Source organism: Leuciscus leuciscus, assembly GCF_965113295.1.
Source record: "Leuciscus leuciscus genome assembly, chromosome: 15".
NCBI lineage: Eukaryota > Metazoa > Chordata > Actinopteri > Cypriniformes > Leuciscidae > Leuciscus > Leuciscus leuciscus.
Genome location: NC_138739.1, coordinates 4833482 through 4842256, shown reverse-complemented (window position 1 = coordinate 4842256; position 8775 = coordinate 4833482). Strand labels below are relative to the sequence as shown.

At 36.7% G+C, this 8775-nt stretch overlaps 1 protein-coding gene across 18 annotated transcripts in view; it reads left to right on the top strand.

Moving 5' to 3' along the window:
- The first annotated feature begins 8179 nt into the window (after nt 1-8179).
- Nucleotides 8180-8775, top strand: part of ptprsa (protein tyrosine phosphatase receptor type Sa) — a 204860-nt gene continuing 204264 nt past the window's right edge. For all 18 annotated transcript variants that reach the window (XM_082138939.1, XM_082138943.1, XM_082138942.1 and 15 more), the window contains exon 1: nt 8180-8418. The gene's annotated coding sequence lies outside the window, so the exon portion shown is untranslated. The remainder of the gene's footprint in view (nt 8419-8775) is intronic.

The following is an 8775-nucleotide window of genomic DNA, read 5'->3' as shown; positions in this document are numbered from 1 at the left end:
TGCAGCTCTTATTCTGGTAACTGCACTCAGAGTCTCCTGACGATGAATGATTGTGAAGATATTTCAGGAAACACTTACAGTACGTCGTCATTTAGCAGATGCATTTGTCTAAAGTAACCTATGTTGATGCTCAACAGCAGATCGCAGGGTTCACATGTTTCAGGTCAAATGCAATCAGTATTGACCACTGGATCATCATCATGACATGTAATGAATCAGATATTACTGTGTTTGCAATGCATGAATGTGCTTCACCTGTTCTCCATGATACTTTGCTGAATATTAATTGGCGTGACCTGCTCCACTCTTCCTAGTCGCTCATTGATTTCCTGTTCAGCGCAAATGAAGTGTTAGTGTTCACTGATGAGTGTGTTCTTCGTCCGACTGTGTTCGGCTCAACGCTTGAGTCTCCATCGTGTTGCCGTGTAAAGCCTTTTTTTATTTCTTTCTCGGGATTTTCAGCGTATAAATAGTTTATTGGATTTGTGAGGATTTTGGCTTTGCAGTGATTTTGCTAAATGTAAACAGTTTAAAATGGATAAATATAGTTTGTTTATGGACGGATTTGGCTTGTTTATGGCAGAAAATACACTGAGGTATTCGGGAAAGTAAAGTGAACAACACTAATTAAAAACTAAATTATTTTAAAATCTTTTAAAAACTACATAATACATTTACAAAATAAAATAAATATTTATTTATTTATTTAAGCCTTTTTGGCAGATTTGTTCAAATAATTAAAAAAATCTCATTTTGATTTCATTCATTTATTTATTGTTCAAAGAGTTGCATTCAATTGATTTAATGTTAGAGATTTTTATTTATTTATTTATGGTAAGCCTTTATTGCAGTTGTGGTTACAGATCCAATATTCATTTATTTATTGCCAATTTGTTCAAAGATTTACATACATGTAATTTACATTACATACATACAGATTTTTGAGTTATTTATTTATTTATATATTTAGGTTAAGATTGCAGATTTCTTCAAAAAGTTACACATCCAATATTTATTTATTTTATATAATTTAAATGATTTTTTCAAAAAAAAAAAAAAATGTATGTGAAAAAAAATCATTTAAATTATGTCAAATAAATATGGATGTGTAACTTTTTGAAGAAATCTGCAATCTTAACCTGAATATATAAATAAATAAAATAAATTTTAATAGTAAATGTTTATTAAAAATATTATTTTAAAGATATCGTCCAATTTTGTTTTAACTTAAAATTAATTTATAGTTTTTTTAATTGTAATTGGATATTTTCTTTCTTTCTTTCTTTCTTTCTTTCTTTCTTTCTTTCTTTCTTTCTTTCTTTCTTTCTTTCTTTCCATCCTCCCTTATTTACTTACTTAATTTTACTGTGGTTAACTATTTATTGTCAAATCATTTACTTTACCAAGTTTTATTTTTTTTAATTACAAACTTTGATTATTTGTTTAATGTGGCTTCACTGAAAAGCTTGAATGAATCCCACATTCCCCCAGAGAGCTGGACTGATGCACTATGGACGTCTTTCTCTCGGCGCTGTGGATGGTGACGCCGGTGGTCTCCAGTAACAGCTGGGTGTTTCTCCATCAGCTCCGTCATTAGGATTCAGCAACGGCCTCCTCTGACACTTTCAATTGGAGCCAACATGGCAGTGGTGTAGTAAATCAGGCCTGGTAGTTCAGCACAGAAACACAGACGGGAACCGAGCTAAAGCTTGTCTGGTTATGTGTGACTGACGTAAGTTTGCTGGCTTCCTGATGCTGTTATTAAACTACAGTACTGATTGCACTCAGAACAACATGTACATACATGAACACATGTGACACATGATTACCATCGGCTGAATCACACACGTTGACAAGAGTCGACCCACATCACCGTCATCGTGCCAGGCCTGAATTAACAATTAACCAACTGTTGTTTCATAGCAACCGAAACACTCATTAAGAAGTTCATCATTGGCTGCTATATTCAGCACACTACCCTTGAGGGTGGGCGTACATCTCTTATAAAGAGATATATGAAAAGATGAAGTGGAAACTAAAGTTGAAAGACGTGTCAAGACTTCACATAACAGCCGGTCCCCGGAGAGCTCTCGTCGCGGAGGTGACGGGGGGATTTTTTTGTGTTTCGGAGCATCTATTTTTTTCATTCGGCCCAATTAAATCAAGTCAGCATAGTTTTAAAAACCTGCATGGGCAAAAATATGAAGAATGCAGATAAGAAATACAAGGTTTTTGCTTTTTGCAAGTACAAAACTCAATTCCGCGATGCTGGAACGTCCCCTAAAGCAGCGTTAGCCAACTATGGTCGCAAGTTGTGTCGTTATCATCAGTTCAACGAGTCTGTGTTTCCCGAATCCATCGTTCCAACGAACACTGAAATGAGCACTGAAAGTGACAGAAGTGCAAATGTAACAACTTACCCCATTTGCGGGGTTAACTGTAACAGACAGAGGGGTTCGTTCGTTGTAACACTTCCCAGCAAGCAATTTTACGTTTAAAAGACGTCCAATAGCCGTCCAAACACAGCCCAGACGTCAAGGCTAAAACAAGGGGAAATTTGGGCTTTCAGTGAAAATGTAATAGACGTCTAAACCATCGCCCAAGAATAGACTAGTCATCAATTAGATAACAAAGAAATGAAATGAGTGAAGTAATGAAACCAAACACCACTGTTGACTTTGCCCACATGATGGAATATCAAACATCTCGCAAGTTATTTTGGCAAAAATGACACGAAACTAAACTATAGGTTATTTTGGCTAGGAGTGTGTTACTCATAGCTGGACTCTATCAGGTAACCTAGATGGAGAAATGTCGGCTATTGTTTGCTGGATTGTGTTTAACACACATAATTCAGTATTATTTTATATATATAGTTTGATATTGTTTGTGCATCTGTATAGAGAGATATCCATACATCCATCCCTCGTCCAATCATCCCTCTATTATGGATCAATATCATGGATAGAGAGATAGGAAAGGGCTGCACAGTTTTGCAATAAATAAATAAATGAAATCATCAAATATTGTAATTGCAATTGAATTATATTTGTGTGTGGCAGCTGCATGCAAAATTATTAATATTAAGTAATAATAATTTAAAAAACGAGCTTAAAATCACATTTTTAAGGTTCTATTGCATTAAAAACAGGCTATATTCTTAATAAATAAACAAGTGATCAATGCATAGTTAACAAATGTGGGGGAAAAAATCATACTTTGACATTTAAATTCCAACATTGTTTGTGAAAGTCCAACAAAGTTAAATGTGGCAAAATAAAAATATTAATAAATTCTCAAACTTGAAAAGTTGTGTAGCTCCCGTTTTCATGTCATTATCGCTGTACACTCGGCGGCTGTAACACTGTGTTACATCTTACCCCGCTGTGTAAAACATAGTTTAAGCCGGGCTAACAGTTGCTAGGAGTTTTAGCCAACAAGACAGTGATTAAGGTCATATAAAGTTAGATTTGGTGACATACACACCCAACTCAGAAACTATGATGAAAAAATGTACTTGCATGGTGTCAAAACACTAGTGCGCAAGAACGAGTCTATGATTGAATCTGGAAATAAAGCAAAATAACTGAGAAAAATGAGAAATAGTCATTTAATTTATAGCAAAACATCCAGCGTTAATTCGATCTCAAACTGATTCATTAACAGTAGTTATTACTCCAACAGCTGCGTTAACCAACATGGTTGAACGACCAATTTGTGACAATACGGTTTGCGGGAAACAGTCGTGACTCGCTAGTTGATTTCTTTGGCGATGCATCGTACTGTGTCACTGCCGCTATACGCTGGAATTTCCTGGTTGGTTTCCCAAACGTTGCCAAATTGTGTTCTAGCATGGTTTTTTAGCATGTCGCTAAGCAGATGCTAAGGTGTTGTGGTTACTTGATGGCCTGAGTGTAAAGAGTCTCTGGTATAGATAAAGAGTATCTGTGGTATTCTGGTCTGTAGAATTTCTCATTCAATACAGGTTTTTAGACGTTTCCGCCTGTTTTGTCGTCCGCCGGCAAAGAATTGTGTAAGTTTGCTCTCTTAAAAAGTAGTACATGTTTGGTGCAACAAGTCATGCTCTGAAATTTATCCTTTGAGTTTTTTTTCCGCGTGTCTAACCCTAAGTTAGCATTAGCAAACATGCTAACTGTTGGGAACTTAAAACTCATTTTAGGCGCTTTTAGCTGTCATTTCCAAATGTCCCCAATAACAAGTTTAATACTTAGAGTTGTTTTTGAGTTTTTGAGTTGTTGTTTTTTGAATGTCCCCAAGTTAGCATTAGCAAAAACAACAGTTACTTAAAACTCCAATTAGGCATTTTAAAAAATGGCATGTTTAGTGCAACAATTTATACTCCAAAATGTAATACTTTAGAGTTACGGGTTTGTTTCAGTTTCTTATTGTAAGTAAGCATTAGCAAATATGCTAATAACATACAATAAATATCTAAAAGTCACTTAAAATATTACATTTAGAGCATGACTTTCTGCACCAAACATGTCGTAGTTTGAGTCCTGTTTCCAATCACAAGTTAGCATTAGCAAACATGCTAATAACTCAGAATGGATACTTAAAACTCACATTTAGCACTTAATGTACGACAGGTTTTTTGCGACGAGTTATGCTCAAAAAGCAATACTTAGGGTTTTAGGGTCACGAGTTTCGGTCTAGGGGTTCGTTACAGTTTCTAATCGTGAGCTAGCACTAACAAACACGTTAATAACATACAATGGGTACTCAAAACTACGTCTGAACATTTTAAGTGTACATTGGAGCGTAACTTGTTGCACCAAACATCATAATTTGAGTTCTGGGTTTGTTCCTGTTTCTAATCGTAAGTTAGTGTTAGCAAATATGCTAATAACATACAGATGATTCTTAAAATTCACATTTAGCACTTAATGTACGACATGTTTTTTACAATAAGTTATGCTCAAAATGCGATACTTAGGGTTTTAGGGTTAAGAGTTTCAGTCAAGGGGTTTGTTTTAGTTTCTAATCGTGAGCTAGCATTAGCAAACACGCTAATAACATATAATATGTAGCAAGCAAGCTTACAAAGTGTGTTTTATCTTTCATCTGTGCTGCTTCGGAGTACATGGAGCTGATTATTCATGGTGGACGAGGTATTTATAGTGTTAGTGTGGCTGTGGGAATGGTGTTGTTTTTTTTTGGGTTTTTTTTGACGTTGTGCATAAGATTGCGAGCCATCCGCCGACAGAAGGAAGTGCCTCCGTTTTCTGTCAGAGTTTAGCACCCTCGCCTACTCGTGCCATCCGTTAGACAGTTGCCATAGATATCCCAGAATGCCATGCGCTCAGCAATGCAGAGAAGCTACAGAAAGCTCAGTCCGTCCATTAGCCCGTAAAGCTGCTATATGTTAGCTAGCAAACTGACAGCAACTGTTTGATTTGACGCTGTTTTTTACACTTTTTGTCCCATCTTATCGTTAAATCAGAGAGACGACCCTGCAGACCGAAGCCGCTTTGTGACGTACCAGTACAAAGAAAGGACAAGAGATTTAGTTGTAAGAAGAAGAAGAAGCCTTCAGGGTATCCCTTTCAAAAGTGTAAATGAATCATGAAATCGGCCTGAAACGGAAGAGCGTGTTGTGTAACAGTTGGCAAAATGGCAGGAGAAGGTTTTTTTTTTTTTTTTTTTTTTTTTTTTGCGACTGCTGTGGAGGATTGGAGCGCAGGAAGATGTTTCTGGTTGCCAAGGCGTTCTGGTGCCGACTGGCCTCCGCTCAGGCTAAGTTTGGCTCTCACGCCAAGCGTGGCAACCCACACGCGTGACATGGGTACGTGTCGAACAGAGGAGGATAAGAATATGCCTTTATGAAGTGGTTGGAAGTCGAGAAGTCACTGTGAAAACTTTGGTGACACGTCCTATCCCGTCTCTACCAGCTCCAGCTCTTTACACACCTGTAAATCTGTAGTTGTCTCAGGCTTTTGGTAAAACTTGGCTGTCTATGCAGTCGAACTATGTGTGTGTGTGTGTGTGTGTGTGTGTGTGTGTGTGTTTTAAACCATTCTTTCCCCAGACAGCAACATAGTGTCGGCCCAGATCCGGCCCACATCTGATACATGTGGATTCAACGTGGGCAGGATCTGGGCCGGATGTGGGCCGGATCTGGGCCGACACTATGTTGCTGTCTGGGTCATGATTGGAGAACACAAAGTCCCAGAGGTCTCTTTTGCTAAAAACTTCAAGTGGGAGCTCTCGGAACTTTCCCAGTTTACAAGTTGTAATTGCGTGTTTTTACAACGCTTTTTACAAGTCAGAATCTCATAATTACGTGAACGCACATATATTTCAAATTCAAAATTATAAGTATACACATTTTTTTTATATATATATATAAAATTACATGTAATCTGCTTAAATATGATCAATTTTACAATATTTATTTTTAAATAGTTTAACTGTAGCATTTTTACTTTATAGTTTTTTTTTATTTATAGTGAAGTTAATAAAAAAATTTAACTCTCATTACTGTAATATGGAAAAGTATGTAATTATTTTTGCCAATTATTATTAAAAAAATATTAAAAAAATGTACACAAAAATTAAATCTATAATAATTGGAGAATTCACTGCTGGCTTTTAATAAAACTTGGCTGTATATGGAGTCAAACTGTGTGTGTGTGTTAACCCATTCTTTCCCCAGACAGCAACATAGTGTCGGCCCAGATCCGGCCCACATCTGATACATGTGGATTCATCGCGCACCGTATATGTGAGCCCGATCTGGGCCGACACTATGATAAAACTAAAGAAAACAAGTCCTAGAGGTCTCTTTTGCCGAAAACTTCAACACCCATAATGCACTCTGATTTAAATTTTAGCGCATTCGAATTTTGGTGGGTTCACGCCACATCGCGATTACCGTAATTTCGAGATGACAACAGCACTTGATGGTGTGTGTTTCTATGGCAACAACATGGTCAGGTGGTACAAGTGGGAGATCTCGGAAAGTTACAAGTTGTAATTATGAGTTCTACAAGGACGCTTTTTACAAGTTGAAATCTCGTAATTACGTGAAAGCACCTATATTTTATCTTAAAATCAAAAGAAAATTTCAAAATAATATATATACACACTTTTTTTCACACAGTATTTTATATAAAATTAGTAGTTATGTGCTTAAATATTATCATTATTACAATAATTTAAATAATTTTACAGTAGCATTTTTACTTTCTAATTCTGTTTATTTATGAAGTTATTTATTACTTTAATAAAAAATATATAATTCTCATTACTGTAATATAGAAAAAAGTATGTAATTATTTTTGCCAATTACTATAAAAATGAATAAATAGTTTGTTTTACATTTTTTAATACAAACATTAAATCTGTTAAATCTAATATTATCATTTTTACAATAAATATTTAACAAGTTAATAGTTTTACTGTAGCATTTTTACATTATAATTCTGTTTTTTAGAGTTTTTATTATTATAGAGTTATTATTACTTTAATTAAAAAACTCATTCTCATTACTGTACTTGAAAAATAATGAAATTATTTTATTTAGTGCTGTCAAATCGATTTATCGCATCCAACATAAAAATGTTTATATATCACACACACACACACACACACACACACACACACACACACACACACACACACACACACACACACACACACACACACACACAAACACACACACACACACATTATGTATTTACAAACTTTTTTTGACAACATGTTTTTTTGCAAAATTATTATTCAAATATGATGATTTATTTAAATAATAATATTAATATTTAAATCGTAAAGAATACATCATGTCGTATAACTCTATTATCCTTCATTTATGCATTAAAGGAAAAAAATATATTATAGTTAAGCCCTGTAAGATTTTTGTTACTGTATTACAGTAATACATATTTAATAAGAGTTCTAATTGAGGGGAAAAAATGCATGTAATTATCATGAGAATGTGAGGTGAAATGGACGTTTCTTCACGCGATTCATCCCATCAGAAGAGTCTAAAGGGGCGTGGCTGGAGTCCGCGCGTTACTGAAAGGGGCGGAGTCAGAACAAGTGTATTGCGATGGAGGGGCGGAGTCCGAGAGAGAGAGGGAGAGAGAGAGAGAGAGAGAGAGGTGGGGGTGGGCGTGTCCATGACGTCACCCTCCAGCTCTCCTCAGCGCGCACAGCTGTGGTTTCTCCGGAGCGGAGCTTGAAATCAGACGCGCCGAGCGAGACGCAGCGCTATCCGGGGGATTTAAAGCGTTATTCGCCACCGTCCACACGCGGAGCACTCTCTATCTCCTTGGATCTGCCCTCTCCTTGGATTATTATCGTTATTTATTCCTTGGCGCGATGCTCATGAAGATGTAAGGGGGTTTTGCGCGTGCAGAATCAGGGAGAACGCAGGAACGCGCTCGTTAAAACAAGGTAAGAGCAGTTGAAATGTGACAGCAGACACTTTACGTGAATGTCAGAAATGATTGGAAATGAAACGCCCGTTTTTCTCCACTTCAGCTGAAGTGTGTGGATATTCTGAAGCGCGTGGAGAAGGTGGTGCCCAGTGCGCAGTTTGCGCTCCAGACGCGTTTTGCGCATTAAGAATAAAGTCAGTTTTGATGCGTTTTAAGACTTTACAGCGCGTTTCTCTGCTTTAATTTGCCAGCTCAAGTCCGCGGGACAGTCATCCTCCCCTCCAGAAGCCAAAGCCAAAGCCTCGCTTGTGTAAACTGAAGATTGATGCCACCGTGCGCGTGCCAGCCTCGTAGATCTGATATCAAGTACGGG